General features: G+C 40.0%; 1 long non-coding RNA gene across 1 annotated transcript; it reads left to right on the forward strand.

Moving 5' to 3' along the window:
• The first annotated feature begins 953 nt into the window (after positions 1–953).
• On the forward strand, positions 954–8424 carry LOC131877768 (uncharacterized). Its single transcript, XR_009372911.1, has 3 exons — positions 954–1465; positions 1561–1840; positions 8188–8424. It is a non-coding gene; the product is annotated as an uncharacterized LOC131877768 (long non-coding RNA).
• The last annotated feature ends 8104 nt before the right edge of the window (positions 8425–16528 follow it).

Consider the following 16528-nt stretch of genomic DNA (forward strand, 5'->3'; position numbering starts at 1 on the left):
AGGATATCATCGACGATTTTCTTGACCCCAGCAAGGCCAGCCAAAGCACGGTCGCCACGAGCGCAGAATTCATCGCCAGAAGCTTTTAGACCCATTGGGGCCCTGCAGTAACGAAAGCGACCAAAAGGCGTCAAGAATGTTGTGAGAGCTCTTGATTTTTCATCCAGATCCACCTGCCAATAGCCTTTGACGGCATCAAGGACGACAAACCACTTGGAGGACGGTGGGATCGAAGGGGATATGTCCTTGGCAGATGGGAATGGGTGGATTGGTCGTTTGACTTATTTGTTAAGGGCAGTGAAATCCACAAAAAGACGAACTGATCCATTGGGCTTTGGGACCACTAGACTTGGGCTCACCCATGCGGAAGGTTCAGGGGCATCTTCAATGATCCCCAAAGCGGACATCTTTTGAGCTTGATCAGCTTATGCAAATGGAACATTTCTTGCAACTGTGACGTGGATGGGATGGATTGGAAGATCGTCCTTCAGATGAATGGTCATTGGTGGTCCAATAATGGGTCTGAGCTTGTCAGACGAATCAAAGACTGAGGGAAATTGGTCCAAGAGATCACTAATTCCGTCCTTGACCTGCTCCTCTGATGGCTCTGACAGAATGGACCGTGAATGGGTCACTTTCCCTAGAAATGAGGGCTCGTCAAGCGTTCTAGCGTACGATGAAGAAGATCACGGGTTGGATTAGCTTGTTGAAGAAATTCTTCTCGTAATCGACGATCCGAGCTACCGGTGATCAACCTCAAAATGTAGAGATCATCTTCACTCATGGTGGCGAGTTCAGCTTCCTGGCCTTCAAGTTGGAGTCGAAGGTACCAGTAACTAAAACGCTCACCTGATTGTTGATGGCATCTAAAGAAGTTGTATCGTCTGGTAAGTAGCGGAGTGTGTTGGACAAAAATATTCCTCAGCCTTGCAATGCAGCCATCATCTCCCAAGATGGGTGTAACATCATCAACCTTTGTGCTAAGCATTTGCTAAAGTTTCAATTCTAAACATGAACGTAGATAGCCATGTTGCTCGGGTAAGGGAAAAGTGTCCATGTTGTTAGAAGAATAGAAGAGCTTGAAACCCGTATTCCAAGAACGAAATTCAGCAAGAGTGCAAGAAGAAAGCAACCTATCTGGTTTAAAGGCAAGATTGATCTTGGAGGAGGATGTTGAAGGAGACAAGAGCGGTGATGAGGATGGAACGGTGGAGCTTCTCGATTGAGTCCGAATTTGAGATGACGTGTTCAAAATCCTTTGACGAAGTTTGCTTATATTACCGGAAAATTGATCAAGCATGGATACTTCCTTGGTAATTGAATCCGCATCGGTGATGGAGCTGGATGAATCCAAAAATTCTTCCAAGGAATTGAAAGAAGATTCCACCTTGGTGAATAGCCCATCAATCCGGTCTACCATTGACATCTCCAACCCGGAGGGGTCAATCGATTCAACATCGGAAAGGTAGGTCTCGCAGGAATTGAGGTGTCTGGAGAAGGTTCCTGTTTTGGCGACAAGTGATTTATTTACGGAATCCATGGCTCAAACACACATTGCAGTTGTGGCACGTGGTTGAATGGGCCAACTGGTGAGATTTCCTCGAGGAAGAATCCAGCCGTAATAGTGAGGGAAATGGTCCTGATGCGGCAGGAAAAATCCAGATGGGTGATGGGTATCCAAAGTATGTGGTGGAGTACCAAAAACGCAGATGATTCCACTACGACCGCGCCATATTAGGATATTAAGTGCGGAGCCGTGTAATTCATGTAAGAGATTTATTCAGACTGTGGTCGGAGAGAATCAACTACGTGGAAGAAGGAACCGGTTCTATAGGAAATGGTAAGAAACGAATAGGATAGATGGCAGGGCATGGCATAGGATAAAGCACAAGATCCATCAGCATCTTTGGTACGATTTCACATTTTTATGCATTTTAGGCTTATTTTGACTGATTTTGTTTGGGTCGAAAATCTGCATTTTCGTTATTTTGATGAGAATTTGGCACCCTTGAGGTATGTTTGCACTTGACAATTCAGGGTTCCGCCTGCCATCGCTTTCATAGGACAAAGATGATTGTACAACCCACTGGAAAATGTTGATTGAACATATTTTGTCAAACAAAACCCCATGAGCAGCAACACACTGAGGACTTGAAAAAATGGCATTGGCTGAAGTCGATTTCTAATAATAGCAAGTAGGTTTCCTTTTGTATAAAAACAGGTGATCTCCGGGAGAGACTTGAATTTTCCTTTCGTGCTGTAATCTCAGTGGTACCTAACCCCGACAACCTGACACCAGCCATCCAAACTTGAAGTTTCCCTACTGGCTTTTGATTACTTAGGTGGGGACAAGTCAAAGCTGATATATTGACAACACCTGTGATTGTTATGGAAGTTAAGTCTTATATTACTCTTCAGATACTGATCCTCTGGAATCAGAGCATGTTATTAGAAAATACGTGTCAAGCTTAACTAATTGCTCAAAATACCTTGGTATGCCGTAACAATATAAAGCATCTTTGAAGTTTATTGCATCCTTAGTTGCATCCTGGGCTTGTTTTTCAACAACGTGCTCAAAAGATGAGAGCATATATTCTCATTTGTTGAAGAAAAATCAAAGCAATAAAACAGATGCATGTTTTTGCAAAACAAACAAGAAGTTAGGTGCCGTGAGATTTTTTGTCAATGAAGTCAGTTTTGGATTTGGTGTGATTTGGCCACTTTTTAATGCCATTGAAAGGGTTGCTCAGATTTACAGCCCAATTTCAAGTTTGTTTTCTGTTTATTCAAGGTTTTTAATATGTGAGCATGAAAAATGCCGAAAAAGTTACAAAAAAAATTGTTTCTCCAAAACAACATTTTAGGTAATTTGTCAAAACTTTGGCTGAAAAAGGTAAAAACCTAGGTTTTGGGTTTGTAGCTTCTATTTTCAGGTGTACACGTGAATTATATGAACCCCAAAAAGGTCTATTCTTGATACAACCACTCAAAGTGTAAATTGGAGTTCCTTCCCCCTTATCATTTCCCTATGAAAAGCTACCATATTATTTTCTCGTCATCATTCAATAAACATGATCTGCGGAGGGTTTACCCTTGATATATCTTGTGTGGACCCATTCGCACTCCATTCTGGCCAAACCATCAGAGGAGCAGGTCAAGGATGGAATTAGATGTGTCTTAGACCAGTTTCTTCCAGTCTTCAATTTGGACAAGCTCCGTCCCATGATTGGACCACCAATGACCATTCTTCTCAGGGACGATCTTCCGATCCATCCCACCCATGACACAGTAGTAAGAAATATTTCCTTTGCATACACTGATAAAACTGAAAAGGAGCTTGAGTTCATGTCCACTTTGGGCATAATTGAAAGAGCCCCTGACGCTTCGACATGGGCAAGTCCAAGTCAAGCGGTCCCAAAGCCCAATGGAGCAGTTCGTCTAGTTGTGGATTTCACTGCCCTTAACAAATATGTCAAACGACCAATCCGCCAATTCCCATCTGCCAAGGACATATTCACCTTGATTCCACCGTCCTCTACAGTGTGTCCCGAAATTGAGTGCCCCTCGTGAATTTACACGTCTTCAACATAACCTCTTTTGCAAAAGATTCATTTAAATAGCTTTGAACAAATTAATGAATAGTAGCCGCCTTACATATCAACAGAGATCAGCAGTCATCGTTGTTTCGGGCCTCCCGTTTTAAACCCTGTTTAATGTCTTGGCTTGGTATGCAAAATGACTTTCCAGGTCAAAGCCATAGCTATTAGCCTTTGGGAAGGCGGATTGAAACTTATCTTTGTTTAAGAGAATGTTCAGATGGCTCAGCAACTCTCCAGACTTGTCTCCAATCGAAAACGTATGAGTATACCTCCACAAGGAGTTAGTTACTTTGACGCTCGAAATCAATCTCGATGCACCAAACAAAAACGTTAAAAAGTGTGGAGATATATTTCAGCAGAAACTTAAGAAAAGTGCCATCAAATTACAACCAATCAAATAAGAAATCGCATTGAGCTTGGCGTGGCTACCCAGGTAAGTAATAGCCAAATGCATTGAAACTACGCTAACAATTTTAGAGCAAATAAAAGAGGAGGAACTCAATTTTTGGCCAGTAAATGGTCTGTCATGCTTGATGCTGTCAAAGGCTATAGTGAGGTGGAGCTGAACGAAAAATCAAGAGCCCTTACATCATTTTCGACACCTTTTGGTCGCATTTGTAATTGCAAGGCCCCAATAGGCCTAAACACATCTGCCAATGAGTTTTGCGTTTGTGGCAACCGTGCTTTGGCTTGCGTTGCTGAGGTCAAGAAGATTGTTAACAATATCCTTGTGTGTGGCGATTCTTTCTCTGATCTCATCAAGAAAACAATGGCCATTCTTAAAAGATGCCAAGAGCACAGTATCACACTCACCAAGACCAAAGCACAAACGGGATCTTTTGCCTAGTTCGCGGGATACATCATAGGCACTGAGGATGTTTGTCCAGAACCCGCCAAGGTTGCCGCAAATCCCAATTTCCCCACTCCTGAAAACATCGCCGATCCCCAACCATTTCTTGGACAGGCCAATGAGTTAGAGCAGTACGTGCCAGATTCGGGCCACAGTGCCCAACCGTTCGAAAACCTTTTGAAGAAGGACAATGTTTTCATTTGGTTCTCCAATCATCAGAATGCTTTCAACGCCGCAAAAGCCATCCGCACCGCACCAGGAGGTTCAATTCTGGCTCATTTTGATCCCGCGCTCCTTTCTTTTCTTTTGACTGACGCCTCTTGCTTGAAGGGTACGCCTTGCTTCAGACCTATCCCAATGGCCAGTCAAAACTTGCACAATGTGAATCTCACATCGACTGCCTTGGGCAAACAGGAGGAGATGAAGATCAAGGATTATTTTGATTGCCATACCAAGGAAAATGATTAGGTGGAACATTGTATCCCTTCTTATCGCCATTGTAACAACTTGAAATTGGCACACCAAAAAGAATGAATTGGCACACTCTTACCAACACACGAAAAATAAAAAGGAGCACACCAAAACTAAAGTGCACACCAAAACCATGAAGTGGCACACCAAAACTTTAAAGTGGCACACGCAAGTGGGCACAAAATAAAGTGTTTGTGGCACACCCAAAAAAGAAATTGGCCCACCGAATTTAAAAGGCTACATACAAAGAGTAAAAATTGCCGCACCAAAATAAAATCCAAAGAAGATTCATACTAAGCACACGGAAGAGGATTAAAATCACACCAAACTTTAATATAGCACACCAAATAACAAAAAGGTAAACCCAACTGTAAAAAGACACCCTGAATAATAAAGCTAGAAAACAATCATTTAGAGATACTTTAGTTGTTGGGGCACGAGGTAAGCAATATCAGGCAAAGCTTAGTCTCTAACGGACCTGAAATTGAGTGATCTTGAACAACTTAATAAGGTATGGTCAGGAGGGTGCAAGTAAAAGAATGTGGTAGATGAGCTAACAACATTAAAGAGCTCTAGACAGTCCTTGTTGCAACAGATATGCATGAAGAGAAAGCTTAGAGCTAAGGAACAATATGGAAGCATTTCCACTGCACATAACTGAAAATGTGAATGCTGAATTTGATTTCTATACAGGATTAAGATCGATTATGATTAAGGTCAAACATTGAGCAAATAATAACTTTAACCACACTTAGGATGTCATTTCTACTTTTCATCCCCAACCATCCACACCTACTATTGATGAAATGGATCAGTTGTCTTCTTTCTTCCTACCAAGGAATGGGTAATTTTCGATTGCTTCTGAAATCTCCTCTCCCCTCCCTGCTATCCCACTTCAAAGATGTCCCAGAGAGTTCTTGTTTCAGGATTGAAGTCACTCTCAGCTACGCCAAGCAGTAGTTAGGTTATGAACAATGACTTTGCCGGAACATAACACACAAAACCACATTATCCAGTATCTTACCATGTATCGGCACCCCTGACGACTTACACAATCTGCTTGGAAAAGAATTGGCTGGGTGACAGGGCCCGTACGTCTTTAGCAGGGCGATTATTTCTAGCGAAGTGGAATCTCGAACTAACTTTTACTTAAGCTTGATTCTACCCTTTCTGAGTAGTTAGAAGTTACACTATGATTTGAAAAAAGAGTAACAATGTTAGTTAGATTGTCACGTAAAAACCAATTAACTTAGTTCTTTTTACAACCACGGTCATCCAGCCTCGATTAAGTTTTGCACCCATTCATTGTTAGATGGTCACCTTAGCCTCATAAGCCCTCAGATTATGTGTAAGAGTCGATAAACGTTATTCTCCACCGATTAGTTGGCGGTGCTCATTTTTAAATTTGTGGCAAAATGTTAATAGGTTTAGATATAGACTTTTAGGGTTATTAACATCGTGTTAGGTTAGGTTGGCTTAGGTTAGGTAAGGTTAGATTAGGTTTGATTAGGTCAGGTTAAGATTTAAAAAAGTAGAACCGCCAACTAATCGGTGGAGAATAACGTTTACCGTATTAGTCAGGCAGCTACTTTGCTCTTTTTGTGTACCAATATTTGGTTTGGTATGCCATCACAGAGTTTGGTGTGCTCGCTTTTTTGTGTATTTTTTATATCTACAGTATGCGTTTGCCAGTTTATTTATTGATGTGATAACCAAAAACTTTGGTGTGCCTGTTTAATTTTTTGGTGCGCCTGTTTTTATGTCACCCCTTGAAATTGCACGCGGATTAAGTAGCTGCAAAGGGTTACTAGGATATTAGGTGCGGAGTCGTGTGATTCATGTAAGAGATAAATTGAAACTGTGGTAGGAAGTAATGAACGAAGTGGAAGTTGGAACCAGTTATGCTTGAAAAAGTTAGAAGAGAATAGGATAGATGACGGGGCATGGCTTGACGAAGCACAAGATCCAACAACCCTCCTCAAGATGGTGACACATGGTATTCACAATCAAAATAATTTTAAGCAAAAGTGACTCAACCTTTGCTGCGTTCACTGCGCACGCCCCAGGAGCCATTAACTTCCCAAAAATTAAATTATAAACGAATTTCATCATTATATTTGAAGAGAGGGGACAAATTTCAATACCCTATTGTTTCTATAAGTTCATGTGTTGATCACTTTGAGCATTAAAACGCATCCAAAATTGAAATAAATGCTCATGGTGCTAACTCTCATCTAAATTGGTCTTTTGTTATGATTGAGCCAGGCTTGCCGTTTTGAGTTGCACAAGTATATTAACAACCACTAAGACAACAACCAATGGAGTTGCATTTGCATTCTGAAATTTGGGAAAAACAGGTCATCTTTAGAGGTGATTGTGTTACAGTTTTCCTGTTTGGTTTGTGAATATTATAGATGATGCACTTGCTAATCAATTGTTAATTCAAGACATGCAGAACTATTCAAGGGCCTGAAAATAGATTAATGGCAGCACTAGAGACCCTGGGCAGCACTAGCGACATTCATTGCTCAACTCCAATTTTAGTAAAATTTACAAGTATATTAGTGTTGGTAATGAGACCATCCTGGAGGTGATGATTGAACTGAGTTGCCTTGTCCAGTGCAGAAATCATCAACATGCTTAGTTACTACCCTTAAAAGACATCTCTTCTGAGTATCACGGGTCGTCTGTTTGACCTGCTCTCAGTTAACTTCCATCAATAATTTGTTTTCGGAATATACGTCTTTTTATGCTTTGCTTAGGCTTGTCCTATTTTATTTCTGATTCTGCAATGACATTTGGTAAAGTATATTCTTGGTTTTGGTATGTCCCGGAAAAAGATGGAAATGCATGAGATTTTTTGTTTTGCTTTTTGTATTAACGATTGGGAAGAAAATGTAGAAATGGAAGGAATTGGTGCATGAAGAAAAACACTTTTAGTAAGCATGCGAGCCATAGAAATCCATTACGCTTTGAGGAAGGCGTCTGCTATAATCGGGGTTAGACGTCTCCTTCACGCAATATTTAGCCCATGTCTTGACAAACTCCGCATGATTAGGCTTTCATGGGCTTGTTCGGCAAGTCGCTCCATTCCTTGACCTTGACGTTGAGCTACGCATGCGGCAAGGGAAATCTGGAGCTGCATTCTGCTATGTATGCATTGAGACTTACTCAATATCTTTACCCCTATTATCTACAAGTGGAATATGCTAAGGAGTTGACCCAAAGGTCATTGAGCGGGATTTCATTCTGTTAGCTTCTTTCCAGGTCCTTTGCAAGGCTACTGGAATCTTGGCCATTTCTACCAGAAACTAGGGACCCTGGATTCAGAGACGCGCAATGTTTGACAAGTGGCTCCACTTCAAAATTGAAGAACTAAAAAGTTTCCAAACAGATTTTGAACTGATGTGCTGTTTAAGGAAGAGTTCTATCATGACAAGGATTGTTGAATATTTTCTTCAAGGACCCTGCCAAATTTTACTTGAAGGCAAGCTGATTCATGGATATGGCATTTTGAGTTGTTACTACTATTTTGTTACTTTCTAAACCCTTTGTAAACCCATTTTTTCATAAGATTCATGTGATTCAGCCTCTACCAAATAAATGGCTGATTGGGCTAATTACTTTTTATTGAATTATAATGCGCTTGTGTTGTTTTTGGCTAATTCTATCAAAATCTTATTTATTATTAGTGCCCCGGGTCACATAATGTCGGGAAAAGAAATTGCGTTCAAGGCAAGGCAAGAGCAGTTTATTTAGCAATCTACTGTGCCTCTTGCCGTTTTCTTTGGGCCGTGTGACGTTGCAAATAAGGGCCCTTATTAGAACAATGAGCTGTTACTTCTAAACTCAGTGGGGTTGAAAACACACTAGAGAACTGATCTCCAAGCATGTTAGCCATAGCCTCTACATTACTAATGGCTTCTCCATCAACCTCAAAAGGCCCAACAGGGTACGTGTTTTATCTTTCTCTTAGAGTTCGCGGAAGGGAAAAAAGCCTTTGGATTCGATCTGACCTATTGGGCACCTTACTCTCACCTTGCGACTGGTCATATTCGATAAAGACCTTAATCTTACCCTGAAATACGTCCAACTAATTTTGAAGACTAGCCACAATTACTGGATTCGAAGTGCTCTTCAGCCTTTTTGCTAGTTTGCAACTCTTTTTGAACAAAGTCTTCCTATATTTTGGAATTTTTGTCCTTGTACCAACTTTCGGAACACATTCAGAGATTGCTAGACGGAAGCAAACTTCCTTAAAAACTGAAACTAAACTATCAGTGGCTGCATCTATGGACAATTTCTGTTTCAGAATTGAAACCAGATCCAGGTCCTCTAACTTTTCTATAACCAACGGCCAATGTTCATCTTAAAAGGGCGGGAAAGTTTAAATTTTGGGCAAAATCTTAAATCTGTATTTTCTTTCTCTATTGGCCTATGAGCGATAATTTTGAGCCTACATTAAGAATCCTAAGAGTTTGTAAATTCCATGCTATAGGTTAAATGTCATCACATTTCATTTTATGTAGAATACCACCGTGCCCCATGTGGGAAAATGGGATTATCAGGACGTACCCTTTCACAAGAAATTAAGTGGAAACTGTAGTATCCTCCCAATCTATATCCTATTCCGTCAGCTATATAAAGAAATATACGACTCGTAAGAGTCCAGTAAGCTTCCAACACTCGATGGCGCAGTTGGTAGGATTCGAACCTACGCTCCCACACATACGGTCTTCTCGCATTTCTCAGAAGACGAAAAAGTAACTTGCCCTAATTATGGGCAATCGTGCAGGCCGTGATTTAAACGCCTCTGAACACCCCAATCATACGGAGATCGCCAGACTCGCGTCTCTAGTGAATCTAATGGTTTCCATTTCTTGGAAATTCACTCAACCTCAGCTGGCTTCGGAACTGTATCCCTCATAGCCGTCCTAATAATCCTCGTCCTCTTGTGCAAGTTTTTAAAGTGGTTTCAGAACCAAAACATGAGGCACGATGCCTACAAGACATTTTACCGCCGCCAGGCGCAGGCGCAAGGACAAATTTACTTCCCTCGTGTTCCTTTCGATAAGCCGCCGGGGACAACTTGTTACGGCCCTCCGACCCCCAAGATGATTACTGAGGACAGTTACGCTAGTTCCATCGTTCCTCACAGACTGACCGTCCCCGTATCGACTCTTCTTCGTGTTGATTCATTTACTTTCGACATCGTATTCTCTCACCGTCTTTCCATTATCGATTTATTTTTATCGTTCATGTCCCATAATTGAAATTGTGTCCATAATCTGGGGGAGGTGTAGTATCCTCCCAATCTATATCCTATTCCGTCAGCTATATAAAGAAATATACGACTCGTAAGAGTCCAGTAAGCTTCCAACACTCGAGAAACCAACCATGGTTAGTTCTTCATCTAAGACCCCTGGCCGAAGCCAGGTTTCTGTTATGGAGATTAAATGACGTCTCTCTCTCCAACGGCCATTTCTTCTAAGATTTTACTTCTTGTGCTGTCTTTTTTAGAAATTAGACAATGCACGGTCAAATATAGCCCATTACGGGCCTCTCTTTTGACGGACCAAGTTTACAGTATCTTGGACCATCCTCTCCAACCGTAAAAAATCCCGCTGATCAACAAAGCTACGTTCTACTAGAGGCAAAGCATGATATGATCTAATGAGGATTGTTGGGTTTGAGGAATAGGTTGGGCAGCTACATTTGGATAGGAACGTATTTTGGGAATAGGGGTGGGACAAGGAATATTAGGAAGGAGGTTTTATAGGAATGGGTGTGGATTGGGTAATTAAGGGAAGATGAGGGAATTGGGAGAGAGAATGGGAGTTATGAGGAGTGTGAAGGAGGAAGCTAAATGGGTTAAGGAAAGGGGGTGGGGTGGTCTTAGGTTTGGGAATGGGGTCAGCTCTATATCTACGAGACTGGGCTTGTGTGTACCTTTGTTTCCTTTTTGTCCCCTCTACGTGGACAGAGGTACACCGCACAGTAAAGCGCGTCTCAAGTATCATGGGCTGACACATGTACGGATAGAAAAAAGGACAATCTACCTTCGAACATCCCTTCTTCCTATTGTACTTCTCAAGGTTTTGAGAAGTTTTTGACACCATTTAGGGTAATAGCTATTGCTTTTACTTTCCAAGCTTTCTGGTTGCCTTCATTTAATTTTGATAATGATTTGATCCTGTGACCCCTATTGATGGTTCTATAGAGAGATGGGCTGCAACAACAATGCAATAAAGGTTGTTTATTGGTTGAACAACTCATACATCAAGTTTGGTGATAAAGAGCATGGGTTAAGAAGTTGGACTGGATTCCTTGGAAAGAAATCAATTCAGTTTTTGTGTGGCGGCATTACTATCAAGTGCTAAATCTGAACTCTCGTCACTAGAGACACTGAAAAAGTTTAACTGTTTCTGGTGAAATGAAGAAACAATATTTTCTTTGAAAAAGACAAAATATAAAAAAAACCGGCCCAATAGATAAGAAAATGAAAATATTTGATTCACATATATTATAAATTGCTACTGTTTTTTTGATCAATAGTATATGTGAAATTTGAGACTCTGTACGCCTTTGAGTTTTTAGGATTAATTTTTAATTGAGCCAAAACAGTGTTACTAAATAATCAAGTTTACAATACTTTATCTAATGAATTTGTCAACTATCAATAACTTACTGAACTTAATGGCCAGTTGTGTTGAAAAGAGGCTGTACTAAATGGATTATTTTCCTTGCACTTTAATTTTGGTGTACTTTTGTCTCAAAATCTCAAATTGGGTGTTGCAAACTTTTCTAAAGCCAATATTGCAACGTCTTAAAATGCATCCTCCTTCCAAAGGTCTAAATTTCAGATGCCACAAACTATGAACATTTTTTTATGATTTTTTGAAGACTAGTTAGAAAAAGAGTAGTTCGCGCATATTTTGCACTTTATCTTGCAAAAAAACGTAGCCAAGATTTGGATAAATGCAATGCTAAGTTGAAATACATGAATGGTCTTGTTGATTAACAAATAAGTTCAGGATTGCAACAAAAAACGCACCACTGGAGGCAGGGCTGAATTTTTTAAGCAAAAACGAACGTAACAAATGTAGAAGTATTAAAGTGCAACATACATACCAAGATGCATTTTAGGATTATTAGACACCAAAACTGTTATTTTTTCGGAAATTTAGTGAAAACCACCTGAATATTTAAGCATGGTCCAAAATGACAAGATATTTAAAGGACACACTAACAAAGTCTCCACTCATCACTCTTATTTTATAATCTCGCATGAACTCAAATCGTTTGTTCATAAGAGTTTAATCACTTCTGTTTGTATCTGTCTGCATATGATTTCAAAAGTTTTGAATGAAGCAAAAAAAAGTCATGGTTCTTCCCTGCTAACGTTCTTTTTCATTTTTTGGCCGCTAGAGTTTTTCAACTCCTACTTTCTCACTCATTTGCTTCGATAATCAAGACCCGAGGTTTCGTTATTCATGAATGGGATACTACGTTCATAAATAGATTTCAAAGTATTTTTAGAATTGGAATTAAACATGGGCAACTCTCTAAGGGATCGATGGTCGCAAGTTCTAGGCACAAAGTTAGATGAATTCAACTGCAAGGTCCATGAGCTGGTCATAATGACACTGTAACTAGCGTTATGCATAAGATCCACAAATAGGCCATAAGTGGAAAAGTGGACTAAACCTCAGATGTCAAACTTCAATCATAATTTAAGGTTTTGTAGTAGTGTCAAATAGTGACCAACTCAAACTTTGACATGAAGATAAGGTTGCGAAAACTGCACTCCTATTGAGACATTGAAGTAGTAGCCACATGATGATGTCAGCACAAATTTTGGGAGGTCACTGACGCACTTTTCGAAACAGAAAAGGTACTAAAAAAAACTAAATATAACAGTTTTGTGCTCTTACATGTACTTGACAACCTTTGGTTTTTACTAATATTTGTTTTATCACATTATTACAGTAGCAAAAATGCTCCTTTGTTGAAGCTGTATGAATTTGTGTTTTACATATGAAGCATATATTTTGTTTAGATAATAGTGGGGATCAAATTGTTTATTAGTTGATTCGTTTTTTTCATGGAATTTCTCACCACTACAAGTAATGTGATCCCTTGAACTAAGTCAATTGGGCGAGTTAAATATGATTTGAATTGGATTAAGCCAAAAAATCAGATCATAGTTGATTCAGCAAAAAAATATCAGAATTGGATCAGGCAAATCTCTTTGCTTTTGTTCTTTATTTTAATTTGACTAGGACAGAAAAGTTCGGATTCAGAGTCAGTCAGATTGGAAAAAATCCCTCAGATTCAGATTACAAAAATGTGGATGTTAGGTTAGGCACAACTTAGTCCACATGAGCTAGTCAAAGTGTCATTATGACCAGCTCATGGACATTGCAATGGAATTCATGTAATATTGTGCCTAGAAATCTCAACCATTAATTCCTTAAAAAGTCGCCCAAGTTTATGTCAAATCGTGCACTCTGAAAGCATTTATGAACGCAAAGTCCCATTCATGAATAACGAAACCTCGGGTCTCGATTACCGAAGAAAATGAGTTAGGCCACGGACTTCTAGAAACATGGACTGCAAACGAGCTGCACATCTCTTCAATTAACGGTAGGTCAATTTTATATCATTTACACGCAAAGTTGATCGTTTCAAAGTTGTGTTGTCAAAAGCTTACGTAGCTGACCAAGGGCAGGCCGAAAATTCAAATTTTTATAGTGTTTCCTACATAACTTTGAACATGTCTCCTGAGTTCCCTAAGCATAGGTTTAGGCTCAAACTTGGCTGAATTCATCTATTCAACAAGATCTTGTGGTCGTATGAAGTGCTTATTTGGAATAAGATGAGCAGTTTAAGAGATAGGATATTTTTCCTTTCGTTTGCAGTCCATATCTCTAGAAGTGCGTGGTTAGGCTCATTGGACCTCGCAATCCCTATTTTATCTCCCGCGGGAAGTAAAAAATGGAATCACCTAATCTTTAAATATCATTCCTCATATACAACCATAACTGGCGCCATCAATGCCAGTCCTTGCAACCCTTCGCAAGTCCAATTCCTGCATTTCATGAATCAAGTCATTAAATCAATGGAACTGATTCTCCTCCTCTCGTCGTACTGTCTAAGTTGGCAAAGCTCCGTCGATTTAACGATGGTACTTGAAACACAGAAATTTGCCAAGTAAGCAAGAAAGAATATTTTGATTGGAATGTATCCCTTGGTGTCTCTGTATTGATTCTAAATCATACTAACCATGATAGAGACCATGGTATTGCTAATAAATGTAATAGACTCGTTTCGTCCCAAACTTGTCCGACCAGCCGCAACCCGGCCAAATGGCCCATTTCGCTTTTTTTTACTGTCGGTGGCATAGATAACTTCATATATAGATCGATCAAGGGCGCTGCGATCGCATGTTTTCGTCTCAGCTGTCGCTGGTGGAAAAAATGTTTCATTCATAGTCAAGCTACTTAGGACAACTATGGTGCAAATTTGAATCGTTGACGGCTCGTCCAAATTCAGAGTAGAAACCCCTAATAAGACTCCTTGTCAAGCATTTGCTCTCGTCCAGCACGCTTCATAAAACGGGTTTGAGTAAGCTGTCCGGCCACAATTTTAACACCGAAATTTTGAAGAGGTTAAAATGGGGCTCAAGTTAAAGTTTTCATCCATGTGGTGGAAACACTTAACTGAAACGCAAGGAACAAGCCTGGGTTCAGGCTGACCTCCAGAGGTGTCGGAATTACTTTTATTACGTAAAGGCGCAACCATGTTGCCCACACACATGCACATTGTTGGGAAATTGAAACGAAATTCCGAATGCCTCATCATTGTGTTGCAACTTCGGATACATTTGTTACACTTTTGAGATTTTCGAGATGCGTTGTTAAACAAGGACAATCAATAGAGTACAGGATTTGCTGTTCTAATGCCCAAATCTTGTTTTGACATGTTATGTGTATTATGCCCTAAAAAATTTTTTTATCATTCGATCACTCTTTCTACCTGTATATTTGTAAGATTCAAAAGAAATTAAGATTAAAGAGGAATAACAAACGTTTCATGAGGATAATTCAACATGCCTGAAGCAAGATTTCACGAAATATCTGTGTCCTTTTTCCACCAGCGTCAGCTGACCTGAAAACATGCTCATGCGGTACAGCTCCTGTTGAACTTAAGCATTCTAGTTATGGTTTTCTATGTCCGGTGGTAAGGGAAGAATGGAAATCACTAAACCTCCATATTCATCCGTCAGTGAGATATGAATTTAATTGAGACATCTTTTTGATCATTTTGAAGCTGGGTTTGTCTGATGTCATATTGATCACTTGATTTGTTAGAAGGAGAAACACTGCTTCTTGATTTATTTTTTTTCAGGTTCAATGTTTCACCGTCGCATTGCCCATGTCGCTAGCATTAAGATGACGCATCTCTTCTCTCAGAACCTTTAGTAGAAACGAGAAAACAAGCTCTAAGATGCCCAACTTTATCAAGAGATTAGTAAATGAATAAAACCATTGCCCAAGTACTGTGACGCAATGAATAACCATCAGCTCCCCTGGGAAACGATTCAAATTCTCTATGGATAAAATTCCGAACAATTATGACATGTAAATAATTATTTTGAAGGAGGTTGAATACTGCATGGTTGATAACGCACCAACACTTTTGAAATCATCATTTCCAACATATAGTACAAGGGAAAAAAGTGACTAATTTTAGAAACATTGCTTTTTCTAAACTTTGCATAAGCATTTTTAGCACAATTTAACAGAAAAAGATGATGTCGACTAATCACTGGTATGCTATAAGTACACAATATATAGCTTTTTTTCATCTCTACTTGAATACCAAAAGTACTTGTAGTTATACCCATACTGGATTTGAATGTTCTATTAAAAGGGTTGGTGGTATATATATATGGTGATACAATACATCAGCAATAAGTTTTTCAGTAAAAAATTCATTGTTAGTCAGGCATCTTATGTAGAGCGTATTCCGGTATTTCTCCGTAATGAGAGGAGGGAGAGAAGAATGTAAAAAACTATAAGATCATTGATATTTTGAGCAAATGCCTGGCAGACAGTATGGAAATCTAGGGTCTCTTGAGAAAAATATCTTACAACCACTGGTCAAGATCAATGGTTTTGTTTTATCCTTGAAACGTACATGCAAGCAGCGCTTGGAGGATAGGTAGCGAGCGTAGTCCAGAAACGGGCCTTCATTTGACGGATTTTGACCAAAACATCCAGATTCTGGTCACGTGATCAAATTGGCGGAACAGGCCAAGTCAGGCAGGCTTAAATTTTCAGTGGATGATCCTGGGCTGGTGGGTCCGAGGAAGCGTATCAGCTGCAAATCCCCGCGACATACCTGGCCAATTTAGCCTAACAACGGCCAGGAATTCTGCTTCATTCCATAAACATTGCCGCTGACGTAATGTTGACGATTGGCGGGCGAGAAGCAGGCAGTTCTAATTTCAGAGAAAGGCTAAAACGGCCGTGTGGCATGACATGTTGGCGTCGTTGGCAGGGTGACTCACGCAGAAGACCAAGGTCAGGCCAGGGTCCGATTG

This window comes from Tigriopus californicus, chromosome 3 (assembly GCF_007210705.1).
Source record: "Tigriopus californicus strain San Diego chromosome 3, Tcal_SD_v2.1, whole genome shotgun sequence".
Lineage (NCBI taxonomy): Eukaryota > Metazoa > Arthropoda > Copepoda > Harpacticoida > Harpacticidae > Tigriopus > Tigriopus californicus.